Source organism: Triticum dicoccoides, chromosome 3A (genome assembly GCF_002162155.2).
Source record: "Triticum dicoccoides isolate Atlit2015 ecotype Zavitan chromosome 3A, WEW_v2.0, whole genome shotgun sequence".
Classification (NCBI taxonomy): Eukaryota; Viridiplantae; Streptophyta; class Magnoliopsida; order Poales; family Poaceae; genus Triticum; species Triticum dicoccoides.
In genome coordinates this window covers 634,154,076-634,170,164 of record NC_041384.1, presented here as the reverse complement: position 1 = coordinate 634,170,164, position 16,089 = coordinate 634,154,076, and positions in this window count along the sequence as shown.

Genomic DNA, 16,089 nt, shown 5'->3' with positions numbered 1-16,089 from the left:
GTGGCTTCTCTCAAGATAGCATAAGTATTACGGTGGGTGAACGAATTACTGTCGAGAAACTGATAGAAAAGCGAATAATTATCAGAATATCTAGGCATGATCATGTATATAGGCATCACGTCCGCGACAAGTAGACCAACTCCTGCCTACATCTACTACTATCACTCCACACATCGACCGCTATCCAGCATGCATCTAGAGTATTAAGTTCACAAGAACAGAGTAACGCCTTAGGTAAGATGACATGATGTAGAGGGATAAACTCAAGCAATGTGATATAAACCCCATATGTTTATCCTCAATGGAAACAATACAATACGTGTTGTTTCTCTTTCTGTCACTGGGATCGAGCACCGCAAGATTGAACCCAAAGCTAAGCACTTCTCCCATTGCAAGAAAGATCAATCTAGTAGGCCAAACCAAACTGATAATTCGAAGAGACTTTCAAAGATAACCAATCATGCATAAAAGATTTCAGACAAGAATCAAATATTGTTCATAGATAGACTTGATCATAAACCCACAATTCATCGAATCTCGACAAACACACCGCAAAAAGAGTTACATCGAATAGATCTCCAAGAAGATCGAGGAGAACTTTGTATTGAGATTCAAAGAGAGAGAAGAATCCATCTAGCTAATAACTACGGACCCGAAGGTCTAAATTAAACTACTCACACATCATCGGAGGGGCCATGGAGTTGATGTAGAGGCCCTTCGTGATCAATGCCCCCTTTGGCGGAGCTCCGAAAAAGGCCCCAAGATGGGATCTCTTGGGTACAGAAGGTTGCGGCGGTGGAAATAGGGTTTCGTGGTGCTCCTGGATGTTTTCGGGGTAGGTGAACATATATAGGAGGAAGAAGTAGGTCGGTTGAGCCATGAGGCGGAGGGTGCGCCTAGGGGGTAAGCACGCCCCCCTGCCTCGTGGACACCTCGTTCGTTTCTTGACGTCCACTCCAAGTCCTCTGGATCACGTTTGTTCCAAAAATCACGCTCCTGAAGGTTTCATTCCGTTTGGACTCCGTTTGATATTCCTTTTTTGTGAAACACTAAAATAGGAAAAAAACAGCAATTTGCACTGTGCCTTGGGTTAATAGGTTAGTCCCAAAAATAATATAAAACTGTAAAATAAAGCCCATTAACATCCAAAACAGATAATATAATAGCATGGAACAATCAAAATTATAGATACGTTGGAGACGTATCAAGCATCCCCAAGCTTAATTTCGGCTCGTCCTCGAGTAGGTAAATGATAAAAACAGAATTTTTGATGTGGAATGCTTTCTAGCATGTTCTTCAATGTATTTTTCTCTATTGTGGCATGAATGTTCACATCCGAAAGATTCAAGATAAAAGTTTATTGTTGACATAAAAATAGTAATACTCCAACTTTGCTAATCAACCAGTTATGTCTTATCAAAATAACATAGCCAAAGAAAACTTATCCCTAGAAAATCATATAGTTTGGCCATGCTTCATTTTCGTCACACAAAATGCTCCCATCATGCACAACCCCGATGACAAGCCAAGCAATTGTTTCATACTTAGCCTTCTCAAATTATTTCAACTTTTACGCAATATATGAGCGCGAGCCATGGACATAGCACTATGGGTGGAATAGAATATGATGATTGAGGTTGTGTGAGAAGACAAAAAGGGATAAAGTCTCACATTGATGCAGCTAATCAATGGCTATGGAGATGCCCACCGATTGATGTCAATGCAAGGAGTAGGGATTGCCATGCAACAGATGCACTAGAGCTATAAATATATTAAAGCTCATCAAAGAAACTAAGTGGGTGTGCATCCAGCTCGCTTGCTCACGAAGACCTAGGGAATTTGAGGAAGCCCATCATTGGAATATACAAGCCAAGTTCTATAATGAAAAATTCCCACTAGTATATGAAAGTGACAAAATAAGAGACTCTCTATCATGAAGAACATGGTGCTACTTTGAAGCACAAGTGTGGAAAAAGGATAGTAACATTGTCCCTTCCTCTTTTTCTCTCTTTTTTTATTTGGGCCTTCTTTTGTCCTTTTTTATGGCCCCCCTTTTAGTATTTTATTATTTTATTTTTCGTCCGGAGTCTCATCCAGACTTGTGGGGGAATCATAGTCTCCATCATCCTTTCCTCACATGGGACAATGCTTTAATGATGATCATCACACTTTTATTTACTTAAAACTCAAGAATTACAACTCGACACTTAGAACAAAATATGACTCTATGTGAATACCTCCGACGGTGTACCAGGATTGCGATGAATCAAGACTGACATGTATGAAAAATTGAGCATGGTGGATTTGCCACAAATATGATGTCAACTACATGATCATGCAAAGCAATATGACAATGATGATGTGTGTCATAATAAATGGAACGGTGGAAAGTTGCATGGCAATATATCTCGGAATGGCTCTGGAAATGCCATAATAGGTAGGTATGGTGGCTGTTTTGAGGAAGATATAAGGAGGCTTATGTGTGATAGAGCGTATCATATCACGGGGCTTGGATGCACTGGCGAAGTTTGCACCAACTCTCAAGGTGAGAAAGGGCAATGCATGGTACCAAAGAGGCTAGCAATGATGGAAGGGTGAAAGTGCGTATAATCCATGGACTCAGCATTAGTCATAAAGAACTCACATACTTATTGCAAAAATCTACAAGTCATTAAAACCAAGCACTATGCGCATGCTCCTAGGCGGATAGATTGGTAGGAAAAGACCATCGCTCGTCCCCGACCGCCACTCATAAGGAACACAATCAAAGAACACCCCATGCTTCAAATTTGTCACACAATGTTTAACATACGTGCATGCTACGGGACTTGCCAACTTCAACACAAGTATTCATCAATTTCACAATTACTCAACTAGCACACCTCTAATATTACCACCTTTATATCTCAAAACAACTATCAAGCATCCAACTTCTCTTAGCATTTAAAATTTATAACCAAAGTGAATTACCATGCTTTTCTAAAAGACTCTCAAAATGATATAATTGAAGCATGAGAGATCAATTATTTCTATAAAATAGAACCACCGCCATGCTCTAAAAGATATAAGCGAAGCACTAGAGCAAAAATTATCCAACTCAAAAGATATAAGTGAAGCACATAGAGTATTCTAATAAATTCCAATTCATATGTGTGTCTCCCAAAAGGTGTGTACAGCAAGGATGAATGTGGTAAACTAAAAAGCAAAGACTCAAATCATACAAGATGCTCCAAGCAAAAGACATATCATGTGGCGAATAAAAATATAGCTCCAAGTAAAGTTACCGATGGACGAAGACGAAAGAGGGGATGCCTTCCGGGGCATCCCCAAGCTTAGGCTTTTGGTTGTCCTTGGATTTTACCTTGGGGTGCCATGGGCATCCCCAATCTTAGGCTCTTGCCACTCCTTGTTCCATAATCCATCAAATCTTTACCCAAAACTTGAAAACTTCACAACACAAAACTTAAAAGAAAATCTCATGAGCTCCGTTATTAAAAGAAAACAAACCACCATTTCAAGGTATTGTAATGAAATCATTCTTTATTTCTAATGGTGTTAAACCTACTGTATTCCAACTTTTATATGGTTTATAAACTCTATTACTAGCCATAGATTCATCAAACTAAGCAAACAACACACGAAAAACAGAATCTATCAAAAATAGAACAGTCTGTAGTAATCTGTCGGTTTCGAATACTTCTGGAACCCCAAAAATTCTAAAATAAATTGCTGGACGTGAGCAATTTATCTATTAATCATCTGCAAAAATAATTAACTAAATAGCACTCTCCAATAAAAATGGCAGCAAATCTCGTGAGCGCTAAAGTTTCTGTTTTTTACAGCAAGATCACAAAGACTTTCCCCAAGTCTTCCCAAAGGTTCTACTTGGAAAAAACACTAATTAAAAGCATAAAAATACATCTAAACAGAGGCTAGATGATTTATTTATTGCTAAACAGAATCAAAAAGCAAGAAACAAAAATAAAATTGGGTTTCGTCCCAACAAGCGCTATCGTCTAACGCCCCTAGTCAGGCATTGATAATTTTAATGATGCTCACATGAAAGACAAGAATTGAAGCACAAAAGGAGCATCATAAATCATGTCGCAAACACATATAAGTCTAATACTTCCTATGCATAGGCATTTTATAAGCAATCAAATTATCATAGCAAGCAAAAATTAGCATATGCAAGGAAGAAGAAAGAGACGATAGCAATCTCAACATGACGAGAGGTAATTTAGTAACATGAAAATTTCTACAACTATATTTTCCTCTCTCATAATAATTACATGTAGGATCATAAGCAAATTCAACAATATAGCTATCACAAAACATATTCTTAACACGATCCACATGTATGCAAAATTGACACTCTTCCAAAATAGTGGGATTAACATTAACTAAAGTCATGACCTCTCCAAACCCACTTTTATCAAAAACTTCATAAGATTGAACAGTCTCCAAATATGTGGGATATAAAGTTGACACTCTTCCAAACCCACTTTCAATATTATTGCAAACATTATAATCAATCTCATATTCATCATGGGGCTTAAATAAATTTCCAAGATCATAAGAAGGATCACCCCAATCATGATCATTGCAACAAGTAGTAGACATAGCAAAAATAGCATCCCCAAGCTTAGGGTTTTGCATATTATAAGCACAATTGACATTAATGGAATTTATACTATCATCATTGCAATCATGCTTTCTATTCAAAGATCCATCGTGAATCACACCATAAAGTACATCATCACAATTTTCAGATTCACGAATTTCAAGCAAAACTTCATAAAGATAATCTAGTGCACAAAACTCACTAGCAATTGGTTCATCATAATTGGATCTCTTAAAAAGATTAGCAAATGGATGAGGATCCATAGATCTTAGGTTCTCCATTTAGCAATAAATAAACAACTATTCCAACCAAATGAGCAAAGGAGCCAAGTAAGACATCAAAGCAAATGGAAAGACGAACAGAAGAAGGGCGAATAAAACAACAAGGGTGAAGTGGGGGAGAGGAAAACGAGAGGCAAAGGGAAAATAATGTAATGCGAGGGATAAGAGTTTGTGATGTGTACTTGGTATGTCTTGACTTGTGCGTAGACTCCCCGGCAACGGCGCCAGAAATCCTTCTTGCTACCTCTTGAGCACTGCGTTGGTTTTCCCTTGAAGAGGAAAGGGTGATGCAGCAAAGTAGCGTAAGTATTTCCCTTAGTTTTTTAGAACCAAGGTATCAATCCAGTAGGAGGCCACACGCAAGTCCCTTGTACCTACACAAACAAATAAGAACCTTGCAACCAACGTGATAAAGGGGTTGTCAATCCCTTCACGGTCACTTACGAGAGTGAGATCTGATAGAGATAATAATGATAAGATAAATATTTTTGGTATTTTTATGATATATATTTAAAGTAAAGATTGCAAAGTATAGGAAACTTATATGATGGAAAATAGACCCGGGGGCCATAGGTTTCACTAGTGGCTTCTCTCAAGATAGCATAAGTATCACGGTGGGTGAACGAATTACTGACGAGCAATTGATAGAAAAGCGAATAATTATGAGGATATCTAGGCATGATCATGTATATAGGCATCACGTCCACGACAAGTAGACCGACTCCTGCCTGCATCTACTACTATTACTCCACACATCGACCGCTATCCAGCATGCATCTAGAGTATTAAGTTCATAAGAACAGAGTAGATGACATGATGTAGAGGGATAAACTCAAGCAAAATGATATAAACCCCATCTTTTTATCCTCGATGGAAACAATACAATACGTGTCGTTTCCCTTTCTGTCACTGGGATCGAGCACCACAAGATTGAACCCAAAGCTAAGCACTTCTCCCATTGCAAGAAAGATCAATCTAGCAGGCCAAACTAAACTGATAATTTGAAGAGACTTGCAAAGATAACCAATCATGCATAAAAGATTTCAGAGAAGAATCAAATATTGTTCATAGATAGACTTGATCATAAACCCACAATTCATCGGATCTCGACAAACACACCGCAAAAAGAGTTACGTCAAATAGATCTCCAAGAAGATCGAGGAGAACTTTGTATTGAGATTCAAAGAGGGAGAAGAAGCCATCTAGCTAATAACTATGGACCCGAAGGTCTGAAGTAAACTACTCACACATCATCGGAGGGGCCATGGAGTTGATGTAGAGGCCCTCCGTGATCAATGCCCCCTCCGGTGGAGCTCCAGAAAAGGCCCCAAGATGGGATCTCTTGGGTACATAAGGTTGCGGTGGTGGAAATAGGGTTTCGTGGTGCTCCTAGATGTTTTCGGGGTATGTGAACATATATATGAGGAAGAAGTAGGTCGGTTGAGCCAGGAGGGGCCCACGACGGGGAGGGCGCGCCCAGGGGGGTAGGCGCACCCCTTGCCTCGTGGACACCTCGTTCGTTTCTTGACGTCCACTCCAAGTCCTATGGATCACGTTTGTTCCAAAAATCACGCTCCCGAAGGTTTCATTCCGTCTGGACTCTGTGGGCGTTCTGGGAAACGGGGTCCCCAGACTTGCCTGCCTGCGGCCCACGGCGTGGCTAAGCCAACAGGCCGTACGGCCCATCTTCATCAACAAGGCATCCAAGACCCTCGCGAGGGGCCAAGCCTCGCGTGGCGGATGACGCAAGACCTCCTCTGTAGCGGCCTAGTCAGGCAGGCTCACGAGGTGCGGAGATATCAAGGCGGGGCAAACCTAATGAGGCTCTCGTGACGTGAGCCATGAAGATTGACACCACGCGGGCGCTAGGCGAGCGCCAGCGTGTGCAGCATCCTTGTTTCCTCTTTGGTGCTAAGGAAGCAGGTGCAGGCGAAGAGTACCGAGGCATCAGGCAAAGGTTACCATATCGGTGCAATGAGACCAAGACTGTCGGAGTAATGGGCCACGGGTAGGCCAACCCGAGCCCCAGAACCGTTCAAGACATCGGAGCAGGCTGCGCCCCTCAAGACCCCAGGACGAAGAGCCGCCTTCGAGAAGTCGACGGCAAGATGGCCGACTGCCCACTCACGGCTGAGTCCCAAGGACGACTTCAGGGAAAGCCGACTCCTGATTGGCGACTTCCAGAGAAGCCGGCTTTGGGGAGTCGGCCTGCGACTCCAACAAACCCCATGACCTCATCAAGAGGGACGGGGCAGGGGAGTGGCTACACTGAAGCCCACTCCCGCCCCTTACCAAAGGCAGGCATGGCCACAGCACGTCGTACCCCGGAAGATCTCCGTGCGGCGTGGCACTGTTGCCATGCCGGCCCTGACATCAGCACTGCAGGACCGAATCCTACACCCACGACGGCTTGTCTGTACGGCCCAGAGGCAGCGGGTCCCACCAGTCAGTGAGACCCCAGGAGACGGCAAGAGGACCACCAGTCGGACCCGTTGGGAGCCGGCCCCGGGGAGTCGGCCGAGCCCTCCCCCGGGGCCCACGCGCCATTAATCAAGATGTGATGGAGAGTGGCAATAGTGATCGCCCGCTGGGCGGCGGGGTTGTTGCCACGACCCCATGATCAAGCTCGCGTCATCAGAAGCACGGCTACAGTAATCAGCTGCCGGCAAGACCCGCCTGCGGCGGACGCGGCATGTCGGCTCCGTACCAGGCCAGTCGGCGGGGCCCACCAGTCGGCGGGGAAGACGGAGGCCAGAGGCGCTGACGGTTGGGCCCGCGTCCAGCCAGATTACCATTGTACCCCTGGGGGTAGGCCTATATAAACCCCCCAGGGCACCCATGCAAAGGGTTGGAACCCATTAGCTCTAGACCGGATCATATAGGAGGGAGAGAGCTATCCTTGCCTTCTCCTACCTCCAGAAAACAGCTCAAGGAGCAATCGTGTAAACACTTGGCCATAGTGATCATGCAGAGACCTCGCAGAGCAGCAGTAGGGGTATTATCTCCCCGGAGAGCCCTGAAGCTGGGTAAGATTCGCCGGCGTGCATGTCTTCGCCTCATCCCGTTTCCAGGCACCGGTGACGTTCTACTCGCCCCCACCATGATAAGCCATCCTTTGGCATATGTCGCACCCAACCCCCCGACATTTGGCGCCCACCGTGGGGCCTAGTGCACCGCCGTCCGGAGACCTATTCTGGATGGGAACCCTTTTCCTCCCTGGCGAGCGCAGCCAGCCAGGCACGCCAGACAGAGTTTGCGCCGATGCGCTGCGCGGCGTTGAGATCGCCTGCGCAGCCAGTTGCCTCGCCGAACTTGTCGGAAAGGTTCGCCTCTCCGACAAACCTGCATCCAACGCAGGCACGGGCGGCTCCGAGAGTCTCCTCGCGGGCCTCCTCGATCAACTCCACATTTCCGGCGAGCCTGCCGTAGACTTGGAGTCTGTAGGCTCCACCGACCCGATGTTGGTTGACTCCGACACCGCGTCGCTCGACGCGTTCCCCACTAATGTGGTGGTCTACGACGAACCTCTCCCTCGCGCGGAGAGCGACGGAAGCACCATCACCGAGGTGCTCGTCATCAGTCATGACGAACTCCTCGACGGAGGAGCGCACGACTCACTCGGCGCGGCGCTACAAGACCTAACTGCGCCCATTCAGGAAGACGCTGACGCAGAGACGTTGAGGCGCGCCGCCTTTAGCTCGTCGAAGGCGCGAAGAAGCTGGCCAGCATGAGAAGCTTGTCAAAAGCCTACCAGCGGGAGATGGATCGCGCCGTTGGCGGCTCACGGCCCCCGCAGGGCCCAGCCGCCTTGGCGCGGTCCAGCAGCGCGGCGTAGCCATCACCAACCTGTTTGGGGCCAGCCGCCCTGTGTATGCTACACCAGTGGAGAACATCCGAGCCGCCCAGGCAGCGGCGGACGAGCTGGACAATTTCGAGGGCGAAGAACGCCACCTGATGATGGAGCGAGTCCAGCGGCTCCTCGACGCGGCTGCCGTGCAGAACGAGGCCGGCTGCCGCACGGAGGCGCCGCAGCGGCAAAACGACGACCTTCGCCGAGATCAAGGGGCGACGTCTCGGACACAGACTGGCGGTGCTCAAGGAAGAAGAGACAAGGATCCGGCTGTCAACCACAGTCGGACTCACATTACCATAGAGCGCGACCGAGACGGCCGCCCGAGAGCAGTGGAATGACGGGACGACTGTCCGCCTCCTCCTCCTCCTTGCAAGGAGAGGCGAGTCTCCCTGCCGCCTATTGACCATCCGACTCTCGGCGATCGCCTTGGCCGCCGAGAGGGAGTCCGAGAGAATGACGCCCGCCACCGGATCGACCGTATTCACCGATCCCTAGCACTGGAAGAAGAAGACGAGTTGGGTCCGCCTTCTTTCGGACCCCGCATTCGAGACGAGCCCTTTACCAGAGGGTTCACGCTCCCAAGAGACACGCCCAAGTATGCCGGCTCCGTGAAGCCGGAAGACTGGCTGGTCGACTACTCCACGACTGTCAACATAGCAAACGCCAACAAGCCTGTCGCCGTAAAATACGTTCCGCTCATGCTCCAGGGCACGGCACGGACATGGCTGAACAGCCTGAAGCCCCGCAACATCAACAGCTGGGTCGACTTCACCGAAGCGTTCGTCCGCAACTTCACCAACACGTACAAGCGTCCTCCCAAGCCTCGTCAGCTCTCCTTGTGCGTGCAAGGTCCCGACGAGTCGACTCGCGACTACCTCACGTGTTGGGCCGAGCTTCGGAACTCCTGCGAGGGCGTGCACGAGGTGCAGGCCATCGAGTACTTCACGGCCGGGTGCAGAGAAGGCACCCTCCTCAAGCACAAGCTCCTCTACGACAAGCCAGAAACCCTCGACGAGCTGCTGATCATAGAGGACAAGTACGCCACGGCCGACTCCTCCATGAAGGCGGAGATTCAAGTCAACACAACTGGCAAAGTGGCCCCTCAAGCTCCAAGAACTCCGGCGGGAGACGCCAATCGGCGACAACAGCAGGGCGACCACAAGCGCAAGGCCCCGCTGCCGACTTCCAGCAGCCGGCAGGTCGCGACCATCGAAGCCCAGCAACCGGACGGGCAGCCTCTGCCCAAGCGACAGAAAGGCGGCAAGCCCAACTGGTTGCCGGACTTCTCCTACGAGAAGACTCTGGATGGACCTTGCAAGTTCCGTAGCGGCACGAAGCCGTCGAATCACACCACCCAGAAGTGCCACTGGCTCACCAGGATCGCCATGGCAGACGGCCTCCTGCCTCCTCCACCTGCTGGGCAGCCGCCTCCGCCCCAGCAGCCGGCTGTCAGGCCAGTTGGTGCAGTACAAGACGAATACCCTGAAGAACACGGAGCCTACGTGGTGTTTACCAGTATGGCCGATGATCGACGCAACAGGCGGCTGCAGCGACAAGAGGTGAATGCAGTAGCATCAGAGACGCCAGAGTTCATGCACTGGTCCGAGAAGCCCATCAGCTGGAGCAGGGCTGACCACCCAGAGGTGATGCCGAGTCCGGGCTCCTATGCCTTGGTCTTGGATGCCACCTTTGCTACGGATAGACAAGCCGCGTGTTTCTCGCGAGTTTTGATAGACAGAGGCAGTGGCATCAATATCTTGTACAAGGACACCATGGAGAAGTTAGGAGTCAAGCAAAGACAGCTTCAGAACAGCCGGACTGTGTTCCACGGCATTGTTCCTGGGCTTTCCTACTCACCAATCGGCAAGATTTTGATGGACGTCCTCTTCGGAGACAAAGATCACTTCCGCCGAGAGACGGTTTGGTTTGAGGTGGTGGACCTTGAGAGCCCATACCATGCGCTACTCGACCGACCCGCCTTGGCCAAGTTCATGGCGGTCCCCCACTACGCCTACCTCAAAATGAAGATGCCCAGTTCCAGGGGAATTCTGACTGTAGCTGGTGACTACCGGAAGTAGTCTGCCTATGCGGCTGAGAGCAGTCGGCTAGCCGAGTCCCTGGTGATCGCGGCCGAGAAGCGGCTCCTTGAGCGAGTTGTGGCGATGGCCGGCAAGCAGCCAGAGGTATCGCCCAACCCAAAGGAGTCGGAGGTTGAGGGTTCGTTCAAGCCGGCCAAAGAGACAAAAGAAGATACCCTTGGATCCGGAGCACCCAAAAAGTTACGCTGTCGTAGGTGCAAACCTCGACAGCAAATAGGAAGGCGAGCTCGTCGATTTCCTCCGTGAGAATCAGGACATCTTTGCATGGTCCCCCAAAGACATGCCAGGTGTACCGACGGAATTTGCCGGGCACAAGTTACATGTCTGATCTGATGCAAAGCCGGTCAGACAGCCCCTGCGCCGCCTATCAGAAGAGAAGAGAAGAGTTGTCGGAGAAGAGATAGCCCGACTCCTAACAACCGGCTTCATTATGGAAGTATTCTTTCCAGAATGGCTAGCAAATCCGGTCCTGGTACTGAAGAAGAACAAGCAGTGGCGAATGTGTATTGACTACACGAGCCTCAACAAGGCCTGCCCTAAGGACGCGTTTGCCCTACCAAGAATTGATCAGGTGATAGACTCCATAGCCGGATGCGAGCTATTGAGTTTTTTGGATGCATACTCAGGATATCACCAGATCAAGCTGAACCCGGCTGATAGATTGAAGACCGCCTTCATCACGCTGTTTTGAGCCTTATGCTACCTCACCGTGACGTTCGGCTTAAGGAATGCCGGTGCCACCTTTTAGCGTTGCATGCAGAAGTGCTTCCTCGAGCAGCTCGGCAGGAACGCCCATGTCTACATGGAAGACGTGGTGGTGAAGACGGAAAAGCATGGAACACTGCTGGAAGACCTTAAGGAGACCTTTGAGAACCTGCGTCGATTCCAGATCAAGCTCAATCCCGAGAAGTGTGTTTTCGGGGTACCAGCCGGCCAGCTCCTTGGCTTCCTGGTCTCTGAACGCGGCGTAGAGTGCAACCCTGTAAAGATCAAGGCCATTGAGAGAATGGAGGTACCCAGCCGACTGCTGGATGTGCAAAAGTTCACCGGCTGCTTGGCGTCCATCAGCCGATTCATCAGTCGGCTGGGCGAGAAAGCTCTTCCCTTATACCAACTCATGAAGAAGACCACTTTTTCGAGTGGAACCATAAGGCGGACGAAGCTTTTCTCCAGTTGAAGAAGATGCTGACTACTCTACCCGTCCCGGCGGCTCCGACTCCCAAGGAACCTATGCTCCTGTACATCGCCGCCACCAGTCGGGTAGTCAGCACGGTCAATGTAGTGGAACGCAAGGAGGAAGGCAAGGCACTACCTGTCCAAAGACCGGTATATTACCTGAGTGAAGTACTGTCGACCTCCAAGCAGAACTACCCCCACTACCAGAAGATGTGCTATGGCGTACACTTTACTGCCAAGAAATTGAAGCCTTACTTTCAAGAGCATCCGATCACCGTGGTCTGCACGGCCCCACTTGCCGAGATCATCGGAAGTCGGGATGCTTCTGGCCGAGTGGCCAAGTGGGACATAGAGCTGGCTCCCTACACCATCCACTACCAGCCCCACACCGCCTCAAGTCACAAGCACTGGCCGACTTCCTCGTTGACTGGGCCGAGACCCAGTACCTACCTCCAGCGCCTGACTCCACCCATTGGCGAATGCATTTCGACGGCTCCAAGATGCGCACCGGCTTGGGAGCTGGCGTCGTCCTCACCTCTCCTAAAGGCGACAAGCTCAAATACGCACTGCAAATCCATTTTGCCGCCTCCAACAACGTCGCCGAGTACGAGGCGCTCATTCACGGGCTCCGGCTTGCCAAAGATGTCAGGACCCCGACTCAATGCCACATCGATCTAGCATGTAACACCTCATATCACTTTGCGGCCTCACGCATGGTATCCCCACGGGTGTCGCCTTACCTTTGCCCGGGACCGTTTGCGCCTTTTGGCACACGTATATGACGGTGTCGCTAGCATCCATATGATAAGGAGCCCGGCTGACATGGCTAGTCGTAAACCCAAAGTGGCACTAACTTACAGGGACAGGCATCCATGACCCAGCATCGAACGTGTCGGTCATCAGCGAGTGAATCCAGGCCGTAGCACTGGGCTAACAGGACTCCGGTGAACCGGGCTGTAGCGGGCTAGCAGGACTCCGGTATTCATCGCGTGACATTTCCCCGAAGGGACAGACACAGGATCGAAGAAGGACACATGCCGGCCTGCCTAAGTGTTCCGGAGCAGTAGCAAGCTACCAGGGCTCAGTGGAAGCACTAGGAGACATTTCCCGGTAAGAGAGGCTACTAAGAATAAACAACTAGATAGTCAGATCCCACACATAGCAATACACATTACACGTACGCATAACATGCAAGTATGTGCTGTACAACATGGCATCACAGCATAACTCAACAATCATATAGATAAAGGCTCAGAAGAGCCATCATAGCATTTATTGCAAACAGGGGTCACAAAACCCATCATACAGAGCATACAAGCAACAAGCGGAAGCATTACATGTCTGGGTACGGACATCTACAAATGAAAAAGGCTGAAGAGCCTGACTATCTACAACATCCGATCAAGATCGTAGCTGAGGTACTAGCTACTAGTCGAAGTCCATGAGAACCCTAGTAAGACCGAAGTCTCCGCTGCAAAAACATAAATGAAGCAACATGAGTACAAAGGTACTCAGCAAGACTTACATCAGATCCTAGCATACATGCATTTGTATCAAGAGGGTACTGTGGGGTTTAGCTGCAGCAAGCCAGCTTTGACTCTGTGGCTATCCTGTTCTACAACTACCAGAAACTCTTGAGGTGAGACAACGTACACGAGTCCACTAATCACCACACAATACACTACTATGGATTCATCCCCGTCTCCCTACGAGAAGGCCATCCATAGCACTCACACTTGTCTTGAGCATTTTAGAGTATCCACTTCAAGTTGTCTATGTACCATGTAGGCATCCAAGAAGTCCATAACCGCGGACCCGGCTATTCGAATAGATCATGTTAACCCTGCAGGGGTGTACTTCTTCACACACGCTCTCGCCACTTACCGCCATGTACACGTCATGTATCTCGGCAACCTTCAAGCGGAAGCCTGGCGAGGGTGTCGGCCACGACCTGACTAACCACACAAGACTCTAGTCCAGGTTTATCGCCTATTCGGGTTCCATCCGTAAGGAGATCCGGCCGGGGTGTCGCTCACGGCCCCAAACGATGTGAGCAGGGTTCCCAAGCCCACCATCCGGGTGCCACTTGGTACACCGTGCCACGTGTGCCTAGTCTGTCCCAAACCCACCCTGCCGGGTGCCACTTGGTAGAAAAATAGCACTACCTACAAACACCAGAAACTAGTTGCGACTCCTGGACAGAGACCAAGTTGGTTAATAAGTCGAGAGGGGTCGAGTTACCGGAACCCAATGTGTGGTAGTATCGAGTCATTGGACAACATACATAGAACTCAGTGCTTAAGGACGGTTCCAGTGAGACAACCCACCATGTACTCCTACATGGCCTCTCACCGCTACCTTTACCAAATCGTGTTCACACACTTCACTCTCAGCATCAGAACATATCGTAACACTCCAATTCATTCCCAATGAACCAGACCTGACACAACTCTAAGCAATAGCAGGCATAGCATGGTAGGAACACAACAATGGCTTCAATTAACTCCTACACATGCTAGTGGGTTTCAACTATTTACTGTGGCAATGACAGGTCATGCAGAGGAATGGGTTCAACTACCGCAGCACAAAGTAGCAGATGAATCGTTGTTGTCCTAATGCAATAACTGAGAGCAGGAGCGAGAGAGTAGGGTTTTATCGAAATGAACAAGGGGGTTTGCTTGCCTGGTAAATCAACAGAGGAGGCACTGCTTCACAGACAGGTACTCTAGAACAGCTCCGGAGCAGGACCTATCGAGAAGGAACGGTGCCGGCAATCAATACACAAACATATGCAACAATATGATGCATGAACATGGCATGAAGATGTAATGTTGTTTGAGCTAATGCAACTAGTAATCATTTGGTTTGAAGTCCATTTGAACCAAAGGTTCAAATGCATCTCCAAATTAAGCTCCTATATATGCCATAATGTGTTTTCTCATATTCAGCATGTATAAGTTGGTTTGTCATGCATGAAACTAGTATAGATGGATAGATTGCATTTTTCTGATAATTTTTCATATATAAATTATTTAAATCTGAGCTACGGTTGAATTGTTATGAATTTTTTAAGTTTAAAACAATTTCTGGAATTTTCTGATTTAATATAAATCCAGAAATCATATTATTGCGCCAGCATGACGTCAGCACGACGTCAGCAGTCAACTACGGCAGATGGGGTCAAACCTGACGTGTGGGGCCCACACGTCAGTGACAGGGGGTTAGATAGGGGGTTAATTTAATCCTAATTAAAAGTTAGTGGCGCTGGGGCCCACTGTCAGTGTCAGGGGGGGTTAGTTAACGGTGATTAGCACTAAGCTAATCACCTGGCCGACGGGGCCCACGCGTCAGTAACCCTGGGGGGGTCAAACCCCAGGTCGAACAAGTCAAACCCGCCGGCGGTTAGTCGCCGGCGAGGTCCGCGGCGTACATGTGCCCCGGGTTTCCTCTGTGGTGCTCCAAATGGCGTGCGGCTAGGTGCGTTGGAAAGCTAGCTCGGTGGCGCGTCGGGCGGTGGCCGTGGCTGGGCCTGGGGTGGCCGGAGTCGACAGCGGCGAGCTCGGCTGCGGCCGCCAGAGTTCGGTCGTGCACGGAAACGCGGTTGGAGCTCGAAGGCGAGCGAAGCAAAGCGCTAGGGATGCTCTACGGGGCCTTACGAACTTGTTGGACTCGCCGGGGTGACCAAATGGTCACCGGAGCTGCGTCGACGGCGAGCTCGGCGACGGCGGAGGTTCGGCCGTGGTGGGGAACGGAGTTACGGCGCGGGAACGAGGGGGAGAAGAGAGGGGAACGGTGGCGGAGCTCACCGCGGTTGTAGCGGGCGTCGAAGCGGGCTCGGGGACGCACTGGAGACGGCGAATCGACGGCGATGGTGGTCGGAGCCCGAGGAGGAAGACGATGGCGACGGCGGCTCCACAGGGCGTCCGGCGTCTTGTGGCTTGACGGAGAGCTTCAGGGCGAGGGGGCGGAGCTCCTACGCGTGTCGGGGAGGCGAGGGGAGGCCAGTGGCGGCGGCTATGGCGAACGGCGGCGACCGACGCGTTCGGACACGGGAGA